Below are 20,552 nucleotides of genomic sequence, written 5' to 3'. Positions count from 1 at the left end.
AAAGGCTGGCATCGGACTCGATCACAACGTCGGGAGTCTTCCCGAACAGCGCCCGACCATTCCAAGATTCCATGTGGTCCAGCCACCACAACATCTCCGTGCGAGCATCGTCAGACAGGGGAACATGATCCGAATAGCGCAGACCCTTCTGCAGATGCCGTATCTTGAGTCGCTGAAGCGCCCGATAATGCAGAGGACCCGGAAAGATCGCTTGGATGGAGGAAGACAGGAGGCCCACAATGCGGGCCACCGACTGCAAAGAAACAGTCTGTTTGGCAAGAAGGAGACACAAGTCCCTCTTGATAGACCTGATTTTCTGTCCGGGAAGAAGTAGTTGGCACGAGACAGAGTCTATCCGAAAGCCCAGGAAATACATCGACTGAGATGGAATAAAGTCAGACTTCTGAGGATTCACCAGGAAACCCAAAGATTGTAACAGATCGATGGACCATTGCAAGGGAGAACGGAGAAGGATGGGACACTGCGCCAAGAGAAGGATATCGTCCAGATAAACAATCAGACGGACTCCGCGCGATCTCAGAGATTCCACCACAGGACGAAGAAGCTTCGTGAAACACCACGGAGCTGAAGAAAGGCCGAAAGGAAGAGCTTTGTACTCGTACCAAGTTGGCACTGAGAGATAAGCATCCTTGAGATCTAGACGAACCATCCAGTCGCCCTCTCGCAGCAAGTCTCGCAGAAGATGGATGCCCTCTATTTTGAAATGGCGGTAGACTACCCCGCCGTTGAAATCCTTTAGATTGAGGACCAAACGAGACCCTCCCCCTTGTTTCTGAACGAGAAAAACATTGCTGACGAAACCCCTGGGATGAGGAATCGTGGGCACAATGGCCCCTTTTGACAGAAGAGAGACGATCTCTGCGGAGATAACCTCTTGATCTTGTTGGGAAAAAACAAGAGGGAGCGGCCGAAGGCGCTGGAGAGGGCGAGAGTAAAACTCGATCTGGAATCCCTGTACCGTTTCCAGCACCCAGGCATCTTTGGAGATCAATTGCCAATTGTGGAGAAAAGATTGCACTCAGCCCCCCAAAACCACATCTGAAGCGAGAATCAGGCTCACCTGAGGCGGAATCTGGACGTCCTCCTTAGTTACCGTTGTAACCACCTTTTCCGTAATTTCCTCTACCCTTCTTGGAGGGATAGAAAGAAGACTTGTTGCTGGAATAAGTCTGGTTTCCACGCTGGGACTTATTGCCGCGCTGCGCGGCCTGCTCAGCTCCATGGCCGGACGAACGTCCCCTTCGTCCGGCCCTTCTAAAAAGTGGACGAAAAGCTCGACGGAGGTTGGCTTGAACTTTGTCAACTCTTTCAGGAAAGGATCTCCGAAAAGTAAACCTTGAGCCTGGGGACCAGATTCAGAGGAAGCCAGGTCGGTCAACCTGGGTCCAGCTTCATGAGGATGGAACGGCGTCGTTCTGAAGAAAGCGAGCAATTTGCGTTGCCAAGAATGCAAACGGCACATTGGGACCACCCGACCAGCTCGTCTGGGTCAATTAATGCACCTGATTCTTTAGCTTGGTAGGCCATATCCAAGATTTTAGTGAGCGGTCCCAATAAATCTAGGAGTTTATCTTGACATGAACGCCAAGACCGATCCAAACCCTTAGTAGGATCCTTCGCATATTTCTTCATGTAAGTTATCATAGTCGGATCCACTTCAGGGGTAAGAGCCAATTTGCTGGAAAGATCTGGACGAGGGCATTCAGAGCGCAAACGCTCCCGCACCTCCTTCTCAAAAGGGGAGCGAATATGATCCTGAACATATTCGGTAACCTCAGGAGAGGGCAGCCAAGAAGAAGAATTCGGATGCACGATATCCGCAGGGTCAAAAGTCAAAACTTGAGGAGTGGTAGGGGCATCCACATAATGCTCCTTCCTAGCCTTTTTTGAAGGAGGCGGCCTCGCCGGTTCAGAAGAAGAAGATGAAGACGATGAACCGTCCTCTGAAGCCGAAGAAGGAGAGTTACGAGGTTGGGCAGAACGCTTCTTAGCTTTCGGTGCTGAAGATAAAGACTTCGCCAACTTAACAAAGTCCGAACGATGTGGGTTTTTAGGCGACTTCCCACTGCGCCCAGAGGAAGGAGGCAGCCAGCCCTGTTGGGCAGCATAATCAGACAAATGTTTCTTCAAAGGCGCAATCGCCTGGAACAAAGCTTGACCCATGAAGTCATCCATGGAAGCAGAAGGTTCCTCTTCATTATAATATTTGTACCTATCATCTTCATAATATTCAGCCATAGCGCCAAATGGTAAACAACAGTGCCCACTGTATGAAGGAACAAAGTCCAAAGTAATTGAAAGGCCAGAGACAAATTTGGGGGAGTGGAACCCCTAATTCAAGTTGAAAGTATTGGCACAAAAACCTTGAACCAAAAAATTAAATTAAATGTGGAGGGAGGGCTTGCACCGTAGGAGAAACAGTAGAGCCACTCTAGGCAGAGCCTATGCACAATTTATACAACCCTCTGCGTTGAACTAGCCAAGGGCGTCAAGGAGCTCAAGCGGCAGGCAAGAGAAGGGCACAGTTCAGTCAATTGCCAAAAGCGGCGTCAGACAAGCCGAAGAAGGTCTCCTGAGGCGAGCGAACACCAGCACGCTGTCAGGAAAGTAAACAAACGCTTTCGCGCATGCGCACTGCCGATAGGGGAGACGCGTGAGACACACGCGCGTCTACCCAGCTCCTAACTCCCCCTCCACAAACGAAAAGAAAGACGCAGACCAAGCGCGACCAACACGGGAGGTGACACACGCTCCCAAACTACAGAGACACAAACGTCAATTAAAGCCGCACACACGCGCCAGAACACACAGCAGGCGCGAGGACAGCAAAATGCTGGGCAGAGCAGCAAAATGAAATAAGCAACGCGCACAAAGCGACAACAATGCAAGAACAACAACGGTGAAGCTAAATACAAGAGTAAAAATGCACTTAACTGGCTGTGAAGCAGCAAAGAAAGAGAAAGTTATGACCTCTGTGACCCTATTTGTTAGCTGAGTACTCATGGGTATTGTAGTTTCCTTCTTTACTGTATTCTGATTGGCTGCTGTTTTTTTCGCAGTAAAGAAATAGAGAAAGCATGATCGGAGCCTCCGTCCTGCCATAGAATTACATATCACTGAGCTCACATTGATTGGCTGCAGTATGTAGATTGTCTATGAACCAAATAAGCTGGGTACATTCCTTTATTTCTGTATATCCTTCAGGGTGGCATATATACGTTCAATTTCTGGGGAAAAAATACTATACTATATTAACAATATATTGGGTCATGCGTCAATATAGATCCCCAAACCATTTACCTACCTGTGATGTATATATTACACTTAATATATCTCACTAGAGTGCGTATGGATCTAGACCACAGTTTTTTCCCCAATTCAACATAATGCCATACTGAAACTAAAATAGGCCGCAATATCTGAATATAATCTTTCCAATGCAGATGGTTCTGGCCAAATGGTATTTCTGTTTCCAGGAAAACCATACACTCGCATGAAGCATGGATCAAAAGAAACAGTATAGCTTGCTGCGTGTCCATTTACATATACTTACATGCATGGTGAAGCTGAACACGAAGATCAGAGCTGTTAAATCAGTTACAAAGAGTGCATCGTCTTCTGACCAGACACCCACAGTCCACAGCAACAGTGTCCGCTGTTTAAATGGTTGTATGTTGGAACGAGTTCCACAACAATGACTTCCCTAACAACAAGGGCGTTACTACGACCTCGTCTAAACCACATTTTTTTACCTCTCATTCCTTTACCACGATTTTTTGTGGTAAAGGAATGCGTGTTAAAAAGAAATGCTTACCAACTACTACTGTGACCCCCTCCAACCCCCACCCCCCAAAAACGAATTTCTCCACCCTAAAAATAAACACGAACACCCAGTAAAAACTAACCAAACTCCCTAAAAACTAATCCCCCCACACCCTAAAAACACACGATCACCCACACTCCCCAATAACTAACCCCAAACCTCCAACCCATAAAAACTAACCCCAAACCCCTCCCACCCCCAAAACTAACTCCAAACCCTGTACCCCTTAAAACTAACTCCAACCCCCCCACCCCCTGACAACACATCCCACACCCACTAAAAACTAACCACAAACTGTTCTTACTTGTTCCTGTGCAACGCTCCTCCGAACTCTGCCCTGCCCCAACACTAGACCGAATCAGCCTTAACCACGCACATGCGTGGTTAAGGCTGAGTCGTTGCTCGGGCAAGTCGTTGTTCTGCTTGTGTGACTCCGGAACTCGTTGTTCCGGAGTCATGGCAAAGGTTGTTTCCTGTTTAAATATGTGCTCAAAATAACAGGCACATACCTATAATGTTAATCAATTAAGTTCCATTGGAAAACGTGCCTTTTCTGTATGTGAATGCCATAACCCCATCTACTTCATCAAGAAATGCACACTGGCATTCTAAAATGTGCATTTCCTATAAGCCAAAAATTGAAAGCATCAAGAAAACCATTCAAAAGCCTTCATTTAGTACCACTCTGGAAAGTACGTTATTTATTCACTCTGTTTCATCCAGGGCAGGAAGGAGAAGGGACTTTCAGCTGACTCTCTGTCCTTGGGTAAGGAGTAGTGTTGGGTGTGCTCTCGAGGTCTCCAGAAAAAGAAAGCTTCAACACTTAACCCAGAGCTGTTTTGTATGGATTGACAAAGTGTGAGCCCAGACCATGAAGCGACTGACCTACAGCAGACTGTACTGGCAAGGGAGACAGTTCTGATGGAAACATCTGAATTATGACCTAGTTCTAGGCCCTCATGCATGCTTCCATGGGCATAGCTTCCATTGGTACAACAGGTGTCCCGTACTCTTCCTGCCTGTCAAACATGGTTCATTTCAGGTTTTCAAGCACAGTTCCTTTAACCCTTACCATATCAAGATTTCCCCTCCTCAAATCCACGGTATCCTACTCTTTTCAGGGTGTCTTCTTTGTTCACAGGTGCTCCCTCTTTATGCGTCTGTACCCTTCTCTCCCTTTCTTTCTCCCACACTTTTAGCTCCTCTGTCTCAAGTTTATTCACCACTTCCTAAACAAACGACCCATCATCTGTCTTCCTTTCTATCTATTTTGTGCAGCTCTCACCCCATCTATTCACCATACCTCATAATTCTCTTACACAAATGCCCTATACACCACACAATTCCACCCTACATAGTTCCACAACTAACAATTCCAGTACAACCCACGTAATTCCAATACACAACACATACATCCACTACACTCCAAAACAAAATACATAAGTAAAATACATTGACATTTACAATGGCAATAGCTCTAACTCTTGCAAATGCGAGGCCTATTGCATTGCAAATGCTTGTTTTGTGAGTAGTGGTTGTGTGTGCTTGTTAGTTGGGTGGCATGGCTAAAAAGAAGGGGTTGAAATTTGAGAAGGATGTTTGGGAGTTCATAGTAGGGATAAGCAGATCAAATGCAACAGGAGTACACTAAAGCAAAGCATAAGTGTGGGAGATCACAGGTATTTACTGTTGACTGGCTGCATTTGTAACAATTAGAGTTGTCTACTGCTAGTGCATTGGGGCCATAGCATAAAAACCTGGTGGCTGTCCCATTAGGGTGTCTGTTCCTTTAAGATTGTGATCCTTTTAAAGTTCATGGAGTGAAGCACATTTTTGAAGGGTGGTGCACATTTGTAAAGAGGGTGACCTTAGGGGTGCCTATGGATGCACTTTTTTTGAGGGTGAAGATCATTGAAAAGAGGGTGACACGCCAAATAAAGATGATTTGACAGGTGTGCACAGTACTATTGATCACCAAATTGAAATAAAGTTGGAGAAGTGTGGCGCAGTGGCCAGAGCTGCTGACAATGGACCGCGGGCTCATGGTTTGATCTCCGGCACCAGCTCAGCTCAGCTCAGCATCATGTGACACTGGGCAATAGATTTGATTTGATTTGTAGTTTTGTAAAGCGTGCAATTGCCCATGGGCGTCTTGGCGCTGGGTAGACCCAGGAGACCAGCTAGCTTCCAAGTTATGTGTTTACCAGCCTGCGGTGAACAGCCAGGTTTTTATCTCTTTTCTAAAAGAGAGCAGCGATGGGCTGTTAATGATTGTCATTGGGAGCATATATCATGTCTTAGCTGGATGCAGCAGAAAGCTCCTCCCTCCCCACGGGACCTGTTTAAATCTTGGCACCTGAATTAATTTTTGATGACTGGATCTCATATTTTATCTCACTAAAGATACTCCAATAAACTCCCCAGTGGCAGAATAAGGTGGTGTGTTACCTGTATTATTGTATTAAAATACAGGAACCCTGCATGGTAGGGACCTATAGGTATAGGGAACCTCTCAAGAGAAGATTTAAGCTGTTCGGACCCTTGGAAGGTTATGCTAACCATAACCGTGTATTGGGTTAAAAAACACCTCTCGTTTTTAATTACCCTCAAACGCCCTAGTGGTGTCATGCTTCCTCATCGGGTCACCCCGACCCCTAAAATTCGGGGTGGGCTCAACCACAGTGTTGGGAGCTCTTCAGATAGATGAAGGAAGGGGGCCGTAAAAATTAAAAAACCTCATTCAGCCCACTGGTTTCCCTCTATTCTTGGGTCTGGCTGGGTCAATAAAATTCTAAAAAATGGGTCTTGTTGGATTTTAATGGTCCTAAGACCCTAGTGCCGACATGTTTCAGTCCAATACGGCCATAAAGGTCCAGGACTTACTTCAGGGCAAGGAAAGAACCCCCCTATATGTGTGGGGAATAACAGTATTGAAAGTCCCCATCCTCTCCGTGAAGCGAGGGAAGAGTAGCTCCTCCTTGCGTTATGTAAAAATTTCAATGTGTCTGTGTGTTGCCAGGCTCCATCTGTAGGGTGAAATCACAAACAGACTCTATTGCATGAGTTACAGATAATCAATCAGTGCTTGTTCCTTGGGTGAACTGTGCGTAGCATGCCAGACTGTGTGAATGCCACTATGTTGGGGAAAATCCCCATTACTGTGCCACTCATTATGGGCGTTCTGTGACATACTATTTAGCTGTGACAGGCCTATGGCCCAGAGTCGGATACGTTGCCAAGTACAAGGAGCCCCACTCGTCGATCACTTTGTCAATCATTTACATTCCCCGGACCAAATGAGATGGCTGGTCCTTGAAAAAGCAGAATTGGGCCCGAGAGGAGGGGATATAGGCTCAATCCTAAATGTAAGGGAGTCAAAATGGATGATAAAATGTGACTCTTATCGCGAATGGGTTAAACGAACAGGATACTAGCAATGCACAATTGGCATGTCTGGGCCTTCACAGCTAGGACTGTCATAACATTATATCAAACTAGGTTTGTCAATCCATGTTCATCACTATAAGTGTAATTGTCTACTTTTTGCTGTTTCCCAAAGACCAACTGTTTTGTCATAAGGTATGGACAATTTGATATGTACCCATAAGTTGCGAAGTTGAGCAACGTTTGCTTAATATAATTAAGAAATTGAGATCCCACTCACACAACATTGTATATTGGTAATATTCTAGAAATATTGCCTTTTGTGTCTAATATGCAATTGGATCTCTTCTATGGCATGTGAATAATGTCACTCTAATTGTTGACCCTTGCTAGAATATTGGCTATTCATTTTATTATTATTCTTTTCCCCGCACCCCCAATTTTGACTTTATTGACATTCTGACATCTGGCTTTATTACGACTTCTTACACTTAAAATTTATATCAATTCTCTGATTCTGGTTTATTACCCTTTCTGATGTGCCCATTACATCTATGGCGCCGGATTGAGTCTTTCTTTACTTTCTCACAACGCCCTGCACGCCACGCTCAATCCAAGCGTGCACGCTAGAAGCGTTAACCTTTTCCTGTTAAGACGAGCGATGCTCACAACAGCAGTGATAGTGAATGAAATCGCAACGCGGTCCAACAGATAAGCCTGTGTTCGGGCTGGTTTTGTCCTTCCCACTAATGTCACACGATGGCGCCCTCTTACTAGGGTTTACTTAATCTCGCTTTCACTCTTTTGTCTCATTGTCCGCCACTAATTGCGATCGATCCCGCGTAGTGTACATGTCCTTTTGATTAGATTTCCTTGCCGTCTACTGACGGATGATTGACTTCCATCACTGTTAGTCATTAACGGATGTTTTAATGCAACCTAATTTTTACAGCCCACTGACAGCGTAGTTAAAGCTACCCACCACGGACAATACGGTCCTTGACCCTGCACTCCCTCTTCTTTTTATAGTGCTCTCTAGCCTAAATGCCATCGGTGCTTATTCAGCCCACCCTCTATTTTTCATTTTAAATATTGACCCCAGAACCCACTCTGGTCCCCTTTGCCTAGCATAGGTATTTAGACTGAATCCTTTCTTAAATCATTGTATCGTTGTAATGTTGGTTGACCCTCGGGTAATCTTTGGTTGGTTGTTTGCCCCCCTTTAGATTGATTCTGCTTACCGCCCCGGACTAATCCCGGTTTTTCTGTAAGAAACCTGTGTGCTCATTCAAGATCCACACGTCCTAATTAGAAGGAACACTGTACCACGATTGCCTTTGTGCACCCCGTTTCGGCGCACAACCAGTAAGTGCATCATGGCCAGTTAATATTATTTTTGTCCATTATATCATGTGCCGATTGTTCGGCTAATGTTCACCTTTATCCTCTAGGTGACGTCTCTTTCCTACCACTTAACTCTGAAGAGCCTTGGAGCTCCCCGTTCTCCCAACAGTTCGACTGTGAGAGCTAACCCCCCTCCCGCTGATAAATTCATGGTAAAACCAAGTAACTTTGTCCAGTTCACTGGGACTTTTTTGTAATTATTTTAATATTTCACCTTAAGTCCGTTTTTTTTTAAAAACCCTTCTTTTTTCCTTAGGTGCCCGTCGTCCCTCTCACACCTCACTAGTCCTGATGAAGACCCCAGCAGTAAGATCAAAGACACCTACGGTTCAAGGAGTCGAAACGTCGACTCTCGTATATCTGCCAATAACCGTTCAACAGTGATTCAATAACTGTGACTCTATATGTGTTGTATGGCATTATGCTCTAAGTGTTTAGACGTTAGGCTATTTAGTATATAAACATCTGTATACCTGAACTGCTTGTGATTTATTGTCACTACTTTCCAACTTTCCCACCTTTCACTAACTACCACTCACTTCCCACCCCCCTCTGGGCACCGCCTTTGTGAATTTGTGATTATATTGTACCCCTGCAAAAATGAGTTTTGTACTTTTGAACCTTCACCAATGTGATTAAACAACATTGTGTGTTAATCTATTGCGTTTTCGCTTCTTAGAAAATTGCTGCAAATGTCCTATGTTTGAGTCCTGTTTTCCCCTGTTTATGTAATTATCTCTAAAACACTGGGACCCCTCTCTTACATATCATTTAGTACCCAGGTCCCAGTGATTCCGGGTTTACCCTTTTTGTAACCATCAATGATAATGAAGCAGATAGAGGGATACAGAATATAGTAGGACACTTTAATACCACTTAATAATTGTCCAGTATGTGCCTTTCTTTATACGAGTAAAGTACTTTAATGCACATAAGAAAAACATACTGCACGCAAAACGATGATCAACAAAAAAAAGCCCGAAGTCTCTAGCTTTTTCCTTGTAAGAGATATGATCTGACATAGTATTTCAGCGCTTTACAAAGCTTTAAAGTGGGGGCATACAGCCAATGTTTTACTATGGAAAATGTTTGCACAGCCCAATTCCGCAGCCTCGCACACAGTAGCACCTACATTTGAATCTTTTAAATTGGCCATTGTAAGGGATAACTGTTCACTTTGCTGTACTTCAAAGGAATTTATTTTTCTGTTTTGTTAGGGATTTTAGTTTCAGTAACTGGTGGTGCAATGGTAATGGGGGGTTTTATGCATCTGCTATTAAATCCTGCGAGACCCATGAACAGTCTGGGGACCCTCCATTTCCAAAAGTCAGAAAGTCTCTTCTTTAGTAGCTAAAGGCACCAGATCTTCCGCCGGGTACCGGAGGATATAATCATTGGCACTGTTGAGGAACACAAGCAGCTAGTTGTAAGGGGGTCCTTGTGTCCCAGAGCAGATCGAGTTTCGCAGTGGTACCCACGTGTCCTCTTCAATGAGTTAGGATCTGGACCTCAGGCAGTCATCCTTCCTTAAAGTCACAGTCCAGAGTCTTTTGTACAGGCAGTAGTTTCTCCTGGCATAGTGCTATCTGGGCAGTGCTTCCTCTTGAGTCTTGTACCGAGGCTTATGCACAGCCTGGAAGCAAGATAGACACAACTAGAGTGATACCTCTGGGACTCATTCTTCTCCGCTACATCTATATGATTCTACTTGGATTTCGAGAACATTCTGGGACAAGGTACTGACTTCAGAGCTGTGGGGGTCTCACGCTGTTTAAATGAGAGCTACATCTATATGATTCTACTTGGATTTCGAGAACATTCTGGGACAAGGTACTGACTTCAGAGCTGTGGGGGTCTCACGCTGTTTAAATGAGAGTAGCTTTGGGGGCATGCATGATTGCTGAGCTTACTGTGGGGAAAAAGATCAGAAATTCTAACAAGGGGCAGAGCAGCAAGCCTCCCTAGAGCCATGCAGGTGACTTTGATTCCAACTAGTACCTACTTCTATTCCTGGATGCTGAGATGGCTTTTGCTTAAAGACACAAGCTTTGAAGTTTGTTGTTAGAGGAAATTACATCACAAGGTGTGACATTTTTTCATATGTAGCACTGGCCATTAAGTGGAACTAATTGATAGAGGTCAGTTGCAAGAAACTGGAATATTAGTTGAAGGGGTGAGAACCCACTTTAAATAATAATCGCAATCATAATAATCACAGTCCCTGTGCAGAAGAACCACAAGAAACATAAAGAAACCTGTGCTGAATGCAGCTTGGCATAAGGCAGTCGACCTTAGAGACAGTATGTAAAATATGTGTGCAGTACACGAACTGTAATAAAGTGGAAACTCAACACAAGAAGAATTCCAAATGCAAAAATGGAGAATAGGCTAATAAATAAAATGACAAAAATTTAATTAGTAGAACAAGAGATATGAATTTTAAAAATGAGAATTAAAAAAAGCGGCACAAAACATCAACCAGTGTTATCTTGTTGTGCTACACTGGTTCAAAGTCTAAAGGTGAAACTTTTATGGAGAAAAAGGGGTCTTCGTCGAATTGTTAGCTGGGCAAGCTGCAAACTGGATTCTAAGTAGAGCCCGGCCATGGCGGATTGCTGAAGAGCAGGGTCCCATTGCGGTTGTCATAGAAGGTGGGAAAGCTCCAAGAGGGCGAACTCCAAAGTCTGTGCCGAGGAAAGCCTACATTTTGCCGGGTTAGTGCTCGGCATAGCTCCAAATGAAGCCCCCTACCTTCAGACTTAAAAACTTTTCTGAAAGTCAGAGCGGAGGCCAACCATTGATTTGATGTCAATTGCTGCACTTTTGGGGCCCATTCTCAGACAGTTTTCTGGGCAGAAAGTTGACAAAAAGTCTTTAAGTCCACTTTTTGCAGTTTGGGGACAGGGCAAGTAGACTTAAACAGCAGCCCGTTGGCCAGGACCTGGTTGGGCACCACTTGGGGGTTAGGACACACTCCAACAGAGGTCAGCAGCAGAGTCCAGTGCAGGTCTAGTTGGTCAACTGGTTAATTACAGGGTAAGGACCTCTTGAAGTTTGTTGTGCCCCTGTAGTTCAAACAGGAAGTCAGCCAACTGACCCTTGGAGTCACTTCTGGGGTCCCGGGTTCAAGGCAAAGAGGTCCAGCCTCTCTTCAGGTTTCAAACAGCAGATCAGTCCTTCTTCCGATCTTCCCAAAGATTGCATGCGTGTGTGTGATTCCCTCCTGAGGCGGAAGCCGGGAGGCTGTGTTATTTTTGCCTTAATTTTAATTGCCTTATTTGTATTTTAAAACATTGCACAAATCCTGCCTAAAACTTTGCACCATTTTAAAAGCGTACCGTTTATTTTCATTGTCCACTCGCTTGATTGGAAAGCGGTGTCACTATTGTTCCATCTAGCCCACAGCTTGACTACGAAGCGTGGCATCCTTCGACTCACTCACATGCCCCTTGGTGACCCGGGCCAGCATCAGCCGACTCAGGGCTGAGACAACGGTGTCCCGGGCGGGTCAATTTCAATAGCGGCCATCTTTGCTTGGGGAAGCGTCACCACGCACCCTAGCGGACAGCATAAAAGGGAAGGGCATGTCTCTGTGCAGCGGACGCGTCCAGCGGACGCGCCGGACCTGCGCCGAAGTCGTGCCAGAGTCCTGCCCATCTGATCCCGTCCGCGACCAGGACGTGGCCGAGGCTAATCACTATGTCGAGCCTGTCATACATTCCACATTTAGGTATGATAAAAGAACTTTACTTAAATTAAGGCAACAACATTGTGGTTTCCTACATGCTATCCCCTCTGACCTTACAACCCACACCTTCCCGTGCATGCCCTGTAAATCTGACCAGGCAGAAAGCACCTCTATGATTCTTTGTCCTCTTCAAATGAACACTAAACGGGCCCCAACCTCTAGTAAAAACATTACCATCAAAGCAGGCCTCATTAACTGCCGCTCTCTTGTTAAACATTCGTTGGATATAGCTCAATCCCTTTCAGATAACAAATGGGATATCCTCTTTCTAACGGATACATGGTTAGGAGATGAAACTAACCCCGCTCTGTCCCTTGCCATTCCCCGGATTATCACATTCTTTGCGCTAACAGACAAAGCTCCAACCGCGGCGGAGGTATCGCTATTGTTTTTAGATCTTTATGGACCATCTCCTCTTTTTCCTATAATCAAATAGAATCCATTGAAGCTCTCCCTTTTTGTAACCATCTTGCAGCCAACACGACCCTTACAGGTTTATTAGTATACCGCCCCCCTAAGTCAAAGGTTTCTTTCCTTACGGATTTCTTGGATTTCGTCCTCCAGGCTAGCTCTCGCTATGCCAACTTCACTCTACTCGGAGATCTTAATCTCCATGTGGAGGACGTCTCCGACCCCACAAGTACTAATTTCCTCACCACACTTTCAGATGGCGGACTAAACCTTTTGATCTCCTGTCCTACCCATAAAGCGGGTCATACACTTGATCTCATATGCTCCAACCTTGCAGACCTTACTACTGGTGATCCTTACCCGGTGATCTGGTCCGACCACTTTTTTATTCCATTTTCTATTTCTCTACCCCATCAAGGAAGACCACGAGTATTAGCTAAAACTCTCGGTCGTAACTGGAGCAAGCTTTCTTCAGATAGCCTAGGAGTGCAACTGGCCTCAACCACCCCTAGGGAGGCCATCGACTTAGATTCCAGGTTGAATAATTTTAACGGCTGGATCTCCTCTGCCTTAGATTCTATTGCTCCGTGTTAGACCTGACATCCTTGGCGTGGTTATTCCCCCATCTTTTTGCCTCTGACTCATGTATTTTTGATGCTGTGCTGGATTTCGTTTTTGCTGGTTTAGATGCTTTGGACCCTCTGCCACTGCTGAACAGTGTCAGAGGGTAAGGGCTCCCTCTGTAAATTGTCATATTGATTGGGTATACCTGATTGGCATATCTGTATCACCATGAAGTCCCTAGTAAAGTGCACTGTGTATGCCAGGGCTGGTGATGACAGATGTTACTAGTGGGCCTGCAGCGCAGATTGCGCCACCCACCTGAATAGCTCTAAAATGGTGTCTCAGGCCTGCCAGCGCAGGGCCTGTGTGCAGTCAGTGGACTGTCATGTCCGCCTGGCCAGTGTCCCCACTGGCTGGGCTTAACCCTCCCCTGTCTGTGCACATCAGCCACCCCTATGGAAGGCTCCAGGTACCCCCCTGGGCAGGGTGCAGTGTATGGATAGGGGAGAGCATGTACTAGTGCAGGTAACATGCACTGGGGGAGAAGCAGCAGCCACTTTGTGTGCTCACTGCTGTAGGGCTGTAAGGCTCCCTAGGGTAACATGGGGAGGCTGGTCCCATTGGACCCCAGCCTATCTCCCTATAGGAACAAGATGGAACATCAATGAAAGATATCCCTGAACTCAGAATTAAATGACACATCTTTTAGTGAAGGTTGTTTTTGGAGCCTGGGGTTGAGAATAGCACTTTTAGAAAGTGGCTGTTCTTTTGTATAAACCTTTCTGTGTGCTTGGGCCTGGGTGTGTGGAATGCCTGCGTGACAGGAGCTGCAGGGCCCCGGAGGGGGTTGGAGTCAGCCCAGGGGTGAAAGGCGACATCTGCTGCCCGGGGAAGGGGAGAGAGAAGCGCCTGATAGTGCTGGGCTGTGCCTGCCTGACCACCGTGCTGGCTAACTCCCCTGCCGGCCCACTGTCACCTCTGGCCCTGAGGCTGTCAGGAAGAAGAACGCCAGGAACATTCCAGAGCCAAGGACCCCCTTGCACCAAGGACTTCAAAGGCGTTTAGGGGTATAAGGGAAGGACCCTTTACTACAGAAGATTAGATTCTAAAATTCTACAATCAAGGAGGAACCTCTGCTGGAAGAAGGACGGCTGGAGAACTAAAGGAAGATTGCCTCGCTGTGTGCTCTAAGGGCTGACCTGTTCTGCTGTTGCAACTGAAGCTGAGGAGGAGAAAGGGACTTTGCTGTGAGCTGTGACCCTGCCTGCTTGAAACTACAGAGACTTTGCTGTGTGCTGTGTCTCCACTGAATCTCCAAGGGCCTGAGAAGAGCTGGCCTCCTGTTGGGAACCCAGGGCTAAAGGTTCCTAAAGCTTTGCCAGAAAACAGCTGCAAGATCGTGCTGTTGTGGACCTGGAGCGTGTGGTATTCGACTGCGGAGCGTGAGGAAGGGATCGGTGTGCTCATCGGCACATTTCCTGTGAGGGTTGGAGGCTTGTGGCGCCTCCCCTCGTGAAATCCGCTCCAACGTGGTGGGGAGGTCGAGAGGGGGTCTCATCGGGACCAGCGCCCTTGAAAACCCTTTGCCGCCAAATCACCACCGCGGCCCGGGGCCAGGAACCCCCCCCGTAACTTGCCTAGAGGTCCAGGCGCTGCCGCGGCGAAGAACGAAGCCGCCGCGCTCCCATTGGTGGAGGGAGCCGAGCCCCCTCACTAACGCCGCGACGGGATTGGCCCGTGCGGCGCAGCGTCATCAGCAGTGGTGGGCCGTGATTGGCCGGAGTCGCGGAGCGTCATTGTTTGCTTGCCCGGGAGCCGCGCTGCCATTGGCTGACTCCCGGGTGCTGTGGAGGCTCGCCTGAGGAGCCGCGAAGGGATTGGCTGCCTTTGCTGAGGCAGCCTAAGAAGCCGAGGAACCAGCGCGATCACCGCCGGGCCCGGGAAGAAGTGACCTGACCTCGCCGAGGGATCTCTGCGAGTGCTCCAGCCCCTGGCCTGCCGTCTCTGCTCCCCGCTGCTCTTTGAAGGATCCAGAGCGGGCGGAGAGCGTCCTGAGACCGGCCGGGCGGGAGCAACACTGAGCCTTCCCCCGCGAGGTGCCCCTGGGGGACCCGCGTCACCGCGAGCACGGGGAAAGAAGTCCCCCCTCCCTCAGGATACCGGGTGAGACGCGCTAGGAGCGCTTGTGGTCCCTGAAGCCAGGGGACCATTGGGGCATAGTTTAATAACGCTGGCATTGTTTGGACTGCTCGTTTTTAGAGCGCATCATTTAGAAATCAGGGGCATTATTTTTAATACCTGATTAGAAGAGACTAGAGACATTGATTTTGAGAACTTCCTGAAACTAAGTACCACCATTAAGATTAAGTGCATCATTTTTATAATGAAGTGATTATCGTGCAACTGCTTGATTTACCTTGCTGAAACTAGATAAAGTTATATATTTTTATAAAATATACTTACCTGTGTGGTCTCAGTTTGTGGTGGATTGGGGATTATTGTTGTGTTAAGTGCAAATATTATCCACGTTGCCTCTGTTTAGCCTAGACTGCTCGCGCCATGCTACCTTGAGGGTGAGCGGGGGTTATCTCAGAGGGTTATTCCTTCACCCTGACTAGAAGCAAGGGTCCCTACTTGGTCTAAGGTACTTACCTGTGCCAACTAGAGACCCCCGGTTCTAACATTGTTGGACAGCGGTGCGGATTTTGAACTAATAATTGCACTTGACCGGCAGTGATTCCTTGTACATCACTAGTCTAGTTTAGCAGCACAGGTTGCGCAAGATTTTTTCTTTTTGGTGAAACCTTTTTGGTGAAAAGGTTAGGAAGCATCATGACTGAGAATGCGGCAAGCGTGAGAGTAGAATTGGATGTGGAATTCGAAATTCAGGAGTTGTACAACTACAGAAAGGAGCTCCTGAAGCAATTCTGCAAAAAGCTTGGATGCCCAGTGAAGGGCAGCGCAAACAAGGTAGAGCTACAGAAAGCTCTGAGGGCCTGGTGGGAGGCCAAACATGTCTCAGAAGAAGCTACTGAGTGGACGGCACACCGGAGAATGTTGTTTTGCTCAGTGATTTGCCAGTGCGGTCAGCATCTAAGGCTGGCAGCAACCACTCCAGTAGGAATATTTCTCCAGAGGAAGTGGAGGAGAATCAAAGAGCTAGGGCCCATGAGATTGAGATTTTGAAACTCAGAGCGGACGCCGATGAGAAGAAACTGCGCCTGGAAATTGAGAGAGAGGCGCAGGAGAGAGCGGCGCAGGAGAGAAGGGATGCTCTCGCTTTGGAGGAGAAGAAGCTCGACTTGGCTCATGAGAGGGGCATGAAGGAATTGGCCATCAAATATAAAGAGAGGGTGTCCAGTTCTAATGGTGGCAGCGCACAACCAGTACAGGCGGGTAAGGTATACATACCAAAGGATCTGGTACAGAATTATCAGAGGGGTGAGGATATTTATGCGTGGTTCAGAGCGTATGAACTTGCCTTAAAAATGAATGAAGTGCCTGAGAGGAATTGGGGAGCAGGATTGTGGAAGCATTTTGAGGCCTCTGGGAGGGATGTTTTGGCACCCTTAGACACAGAGGATGCTTTATCCTACTCCGCCATGAAGGAGGCTTTGTGCCTCAGGTATGGGCTCACTGCTGAACAGTACCGCCTGAAGTTTAGGAACTTCAAGAAGCTTGATTCAAGTACTTGGGTGGAGTGTGTGAGTATGTACACGCGTGCACTGGAAGGTTGGATGAAGGGCAGCAAGGTTACTGATTATGTGGGGTTGTGTCACTTGATTAGTAGGGAGCACTTAAGTAGTTTATGTGTCCCAGAGCTGCGCCAGCATCTTTTGGATAGCAAGTTAACTGATCCCAGTGAGCTTGCTAAAGAGGCGGACCGGTGGACTAGCACCAGGGTCCACAAAGGGGTGGTAAGTACCCCAGCCAAGGGTGGACAGGGTCCCCAGCAGAAGAGTGGGGGGGACACGGGTAATCAAAAGGAGTCTTCTAAAGGGCCCCAAACTGGTTCCCAGGAGAAGGTGTCTCAACCCCCCAAGTCTAAGAAGTCCTGGCCCCGTAAGGGCAAGCAGGACAACAGGCCCCCGTCTACCTGCTTTACATGTGGGGAGGTGGGGCACATTGCCCCCAAATGTCCAAAGAAACCTCCAGCACCCTCTGGTGCTCCAGCACCGGCGTTGGCCAGTGTAGCTTTGGGAGGGGATTTGATTTCTAGTGGGGAGGAGGGGTTAGCAGTGATGACCCTTGTCTCTTTAGGAGACCAAGAGATGGCCCAGGAAGCCTTGCTGCCCTTAAACACTAAGAAATATGGGCAGAAGGTGACCATCAATGGAAAGGAGATAGACGCTCTGAGAGACACCGGGGCCAGTGTGACATCTGTCAGGTGTCAATGGGTGTCTGAAGAGCAGATCATTCCCAATGTACTCCGTCCTGTGGTGGCAGCTGACAGTTCAGTGCGCCTCTGCAAGTTGGCACGGGTTCCATTTGAGTGGGGAGGAGTCTCCGGTACATTGGAAGTTGTTGTAAGTGATGCCTTGCCTGTAGATTGTCTATTAGGTAATGACCTGGAGAGCTCTCCATGGAAAGATGTAGAGCACAGGACTCACTTGGAGATGTTGGGTTTGCCTGCGTGGATCTGTGTGTCCACCCGGGCCATGACAGCCAGAGAGGGTGGTCTAGCAGAGCTGGAGCCTGGAACAAAGGCCCAGGAACCTGCCAAGAGAAGAAGGGGCAGAGGGCGCGGGAAACCGGCCCCCACTGTTCCCACGGTCCAGGAGGAGGCAGACCCAGAGGGGGATGCCCTGGAACCTACAGGGGAGCAGGTGGCCGAACTAGGGGAATTGCCTGAGCTGTCCCAGTGGCAGCAAGAAGGTGGTCCCTCCAGGGAGGAATTCTGCCAGGCTCAGAAGGAGTGCCCTTCTCTCGTTGGTGTGCGGCAGCAGGCTGCCGACCAGGCCGCAGGCCTGGGGTCCAAGGAGCATTTGATCTACTGGGAGGATGACTTACTTTATAGTGAGCCTAAGTTCGCTGAGCCCGGTGCAGCCCGAGTGCTGGTAGTGCCCGAGCGCTTCAGGAACTTCCTACTGGGTCTGGCTCATGACGTGCCTCTCGCAGGACATCTGGGGCAAGACAAGACCTATCACAGGCTTGTCACCCATTTCTACTGGCCCCAGATGAAGAAGCACGTCGCTGCCTTTTGTAAGTCTTGTCAGACTTGTCAGGCCAGTGGCAAGAGCGGAGGGAAGTGCGTGGCACCCCTCCAACCCTTTCCCGTGGTGAGCACCCCTTTTGAGCGGGTGGGCATTGACATCGTGGGGCCCCTGGATCCCAAGACAGCCCTAGGCAACAGGTTTATCCTGGTCTTGGTGGACCATGCCACTCGGTACCCGGAAGCCATCCCGCTCCGGACGGTCACAGCCCCCGTGGTGGGCCGTGCTCTGATGGGGATCTTTTCCCGGGTGGGATTTCCCAGGGAGGTGGTCTCAGACAGGGGGACAAACTTCATTTCTAGGTATATGAAGTCCCTGTGGGCGGAGTGTGGGGTGACATACAAATTCACCACTCCTTACCACCCTCAAGGAAATGGTTTGGTTGAGAGATTCAACCGCACCTTGAAGGGCATGATCATGGGCCTAGAAGAGCCCATGAGGCGGAAATGGGATGTCTTGTTGCCATGCCTGTTGTTTGCCTACAGGGAGGTGCCTCAGAAATCCTTAGGGTTCAGTCCCTTTGAGTTGCTGTATGGCCACCCTGTCAGAGGGCCTCTTACTCTGGTGAAGGAGGGGTGGGAGAAATCCCGTGGGAAAACCCCTCAGGATGTGTTCAGTTATGTGCTGGCCATTCGCAACCAGACCAAGCGCTCCAGGAAGCTCGCTCAAGAGAACCTGGAGGCTAGCCAGGAGGAAATGAAGAGGTGGTATGACCAGAACACCTCTCTAGTGGAGTTCCAACCTGGACAGAAAGTGTGGGTGATGGCGCCAGTGGAGCCCTGTGCGCTCCGTGACAAATGGTCTGGGCCATATGAGGTGGTGGAGCGCAAGAGCGAGGTTACCTATTTGGTTAACCTGAAGACTCCCAGGCAACCCCTGAGAGTGCTAGATGTGAACCGCCTCAAACCTCACTTTGAGAGGACTGAAGTGACTATGCTCATGGCTACAGATGCTGGAGGGGAGGAGGATAGTGATCCTCTCCCTGACCTCCTGGCAGTCAAGGAGCAGGATGGGTCAGTGGATGGTGTGATACTCTCACCCACCCTGACCCCAGAGCAGCAGAAGGACTGTCGCCAAGTCTTGGGTCAGTTCGCCCCCCTGTTCTCCCTGACCCCAGGTGTCACCAAGTGGTGCGTCCACGATGTGGACACCGGTGACAACCTGCCTGTGAAATAGAAGTTTTACAGAGTGGCTGACAAGGTCAGGGCTAGCATCAAAGAAGAGGTTTCTAAGATGTTAGCGCTAGGGGTAATTGAGCCCTCCAGCAGCCCCTGGGCTAGCCCAGTGGTCTTAGTGCCTAAGAAAGCTGCTACACCTGGTGGCCCCCCGGAACTCCGTTTCTGTGTGGACTACCGTGGGCTCAATGCGGTCACCAAGACTGACGCGCACCCCATCCCCAGAGCTGATGAGCTGGTGGATCGGTTGGGAGCTGCCCGGTACCTGAGCACTTTTGATTTGACTTCAGGTTACTGGCAGATTGCCTTAACTGAGGGGGCCAAGGAAAGATCAGCATTTTCCACACCCGAGGGGCACTTCCAGTTTCGTGTCATGCCCTTTGGGATGAAAAATGCCCCGGCCACATTCCAGAGACTGGTCAACCAGGTATTAGCCGGGCTGGAGGAATTCAGCGCAGCATACCTGGATGACATTGCGGTGTTCAGCTCCACTTGGGAGGAACACTTGCAACACCTCTGCGCAGTGTTGAAGGCCCTGCAGAAGGCAGGCCTCACTATCAAGGCCAGTAAGTGCCAGATAGGGCAGGGATCTATGGTGTACTTGGGACACCAGGTGGGGAGCGGCCAGGTGGCGCCCCTACAGGCGAAGATTGAGACCATTCTGGCTTGGGAACCCCCCAAGACCCAGACTGAGGTGAGAGCCTTTTTAGGTCTCACCGGGTATTACAGACGGTTTGTCAAAGGTTATGGCACCATTGTAGCCCCTTTGACAGAGCTGACATCTAGAAATCAGCCCAGGAAAGTGAATT

General features: G+C 48.5%; 1 protein-coding gene and 1 long non-coding RNA gene across 2 annotated transcripts in view; both read left to right on the top strand.

The window, feature by feature from the left end:
- Positions 1–20,552, top strand: part of RIOK1 (RIO kinase 1) — a 238,552-nt gene that overhangs the window by 10,198 nt on the left and 207,802 nt on the right. The gene's annotated exons all lie outside the window — the stretch shown is intronic.
- On the top strand, positions 8,473–8,997 carry LOC147722490 (uncharacterized). The gene is made up of 3 exons (XR_015309879.1): positions 8,473–8,593; positions 8,680–8,784; positions 8,889–8,997. It is a non-coding gene; the product is annotated as an uncharacterized LOC147722490 (long non-coding RNA).

Source organism: Lissotriton vulgaris, chromosome 4_1, assembly GCF_964263255.1.
Source record: "Lissotriton vulgaris chromosome 4_1, aLisVul1.2, whole genome shotgun sequence".
Lineage (NCBI taxonomy): Eukaryota > Metazoa > Chordata > Amphibia > Caudata > Salamandridae > Lissotriton > Lissotriton vulgaris.
Note: the sequence above shows the minus strand (reverse complement) of the source record. Positions and strands in the feature narration are given on the sequence as shown.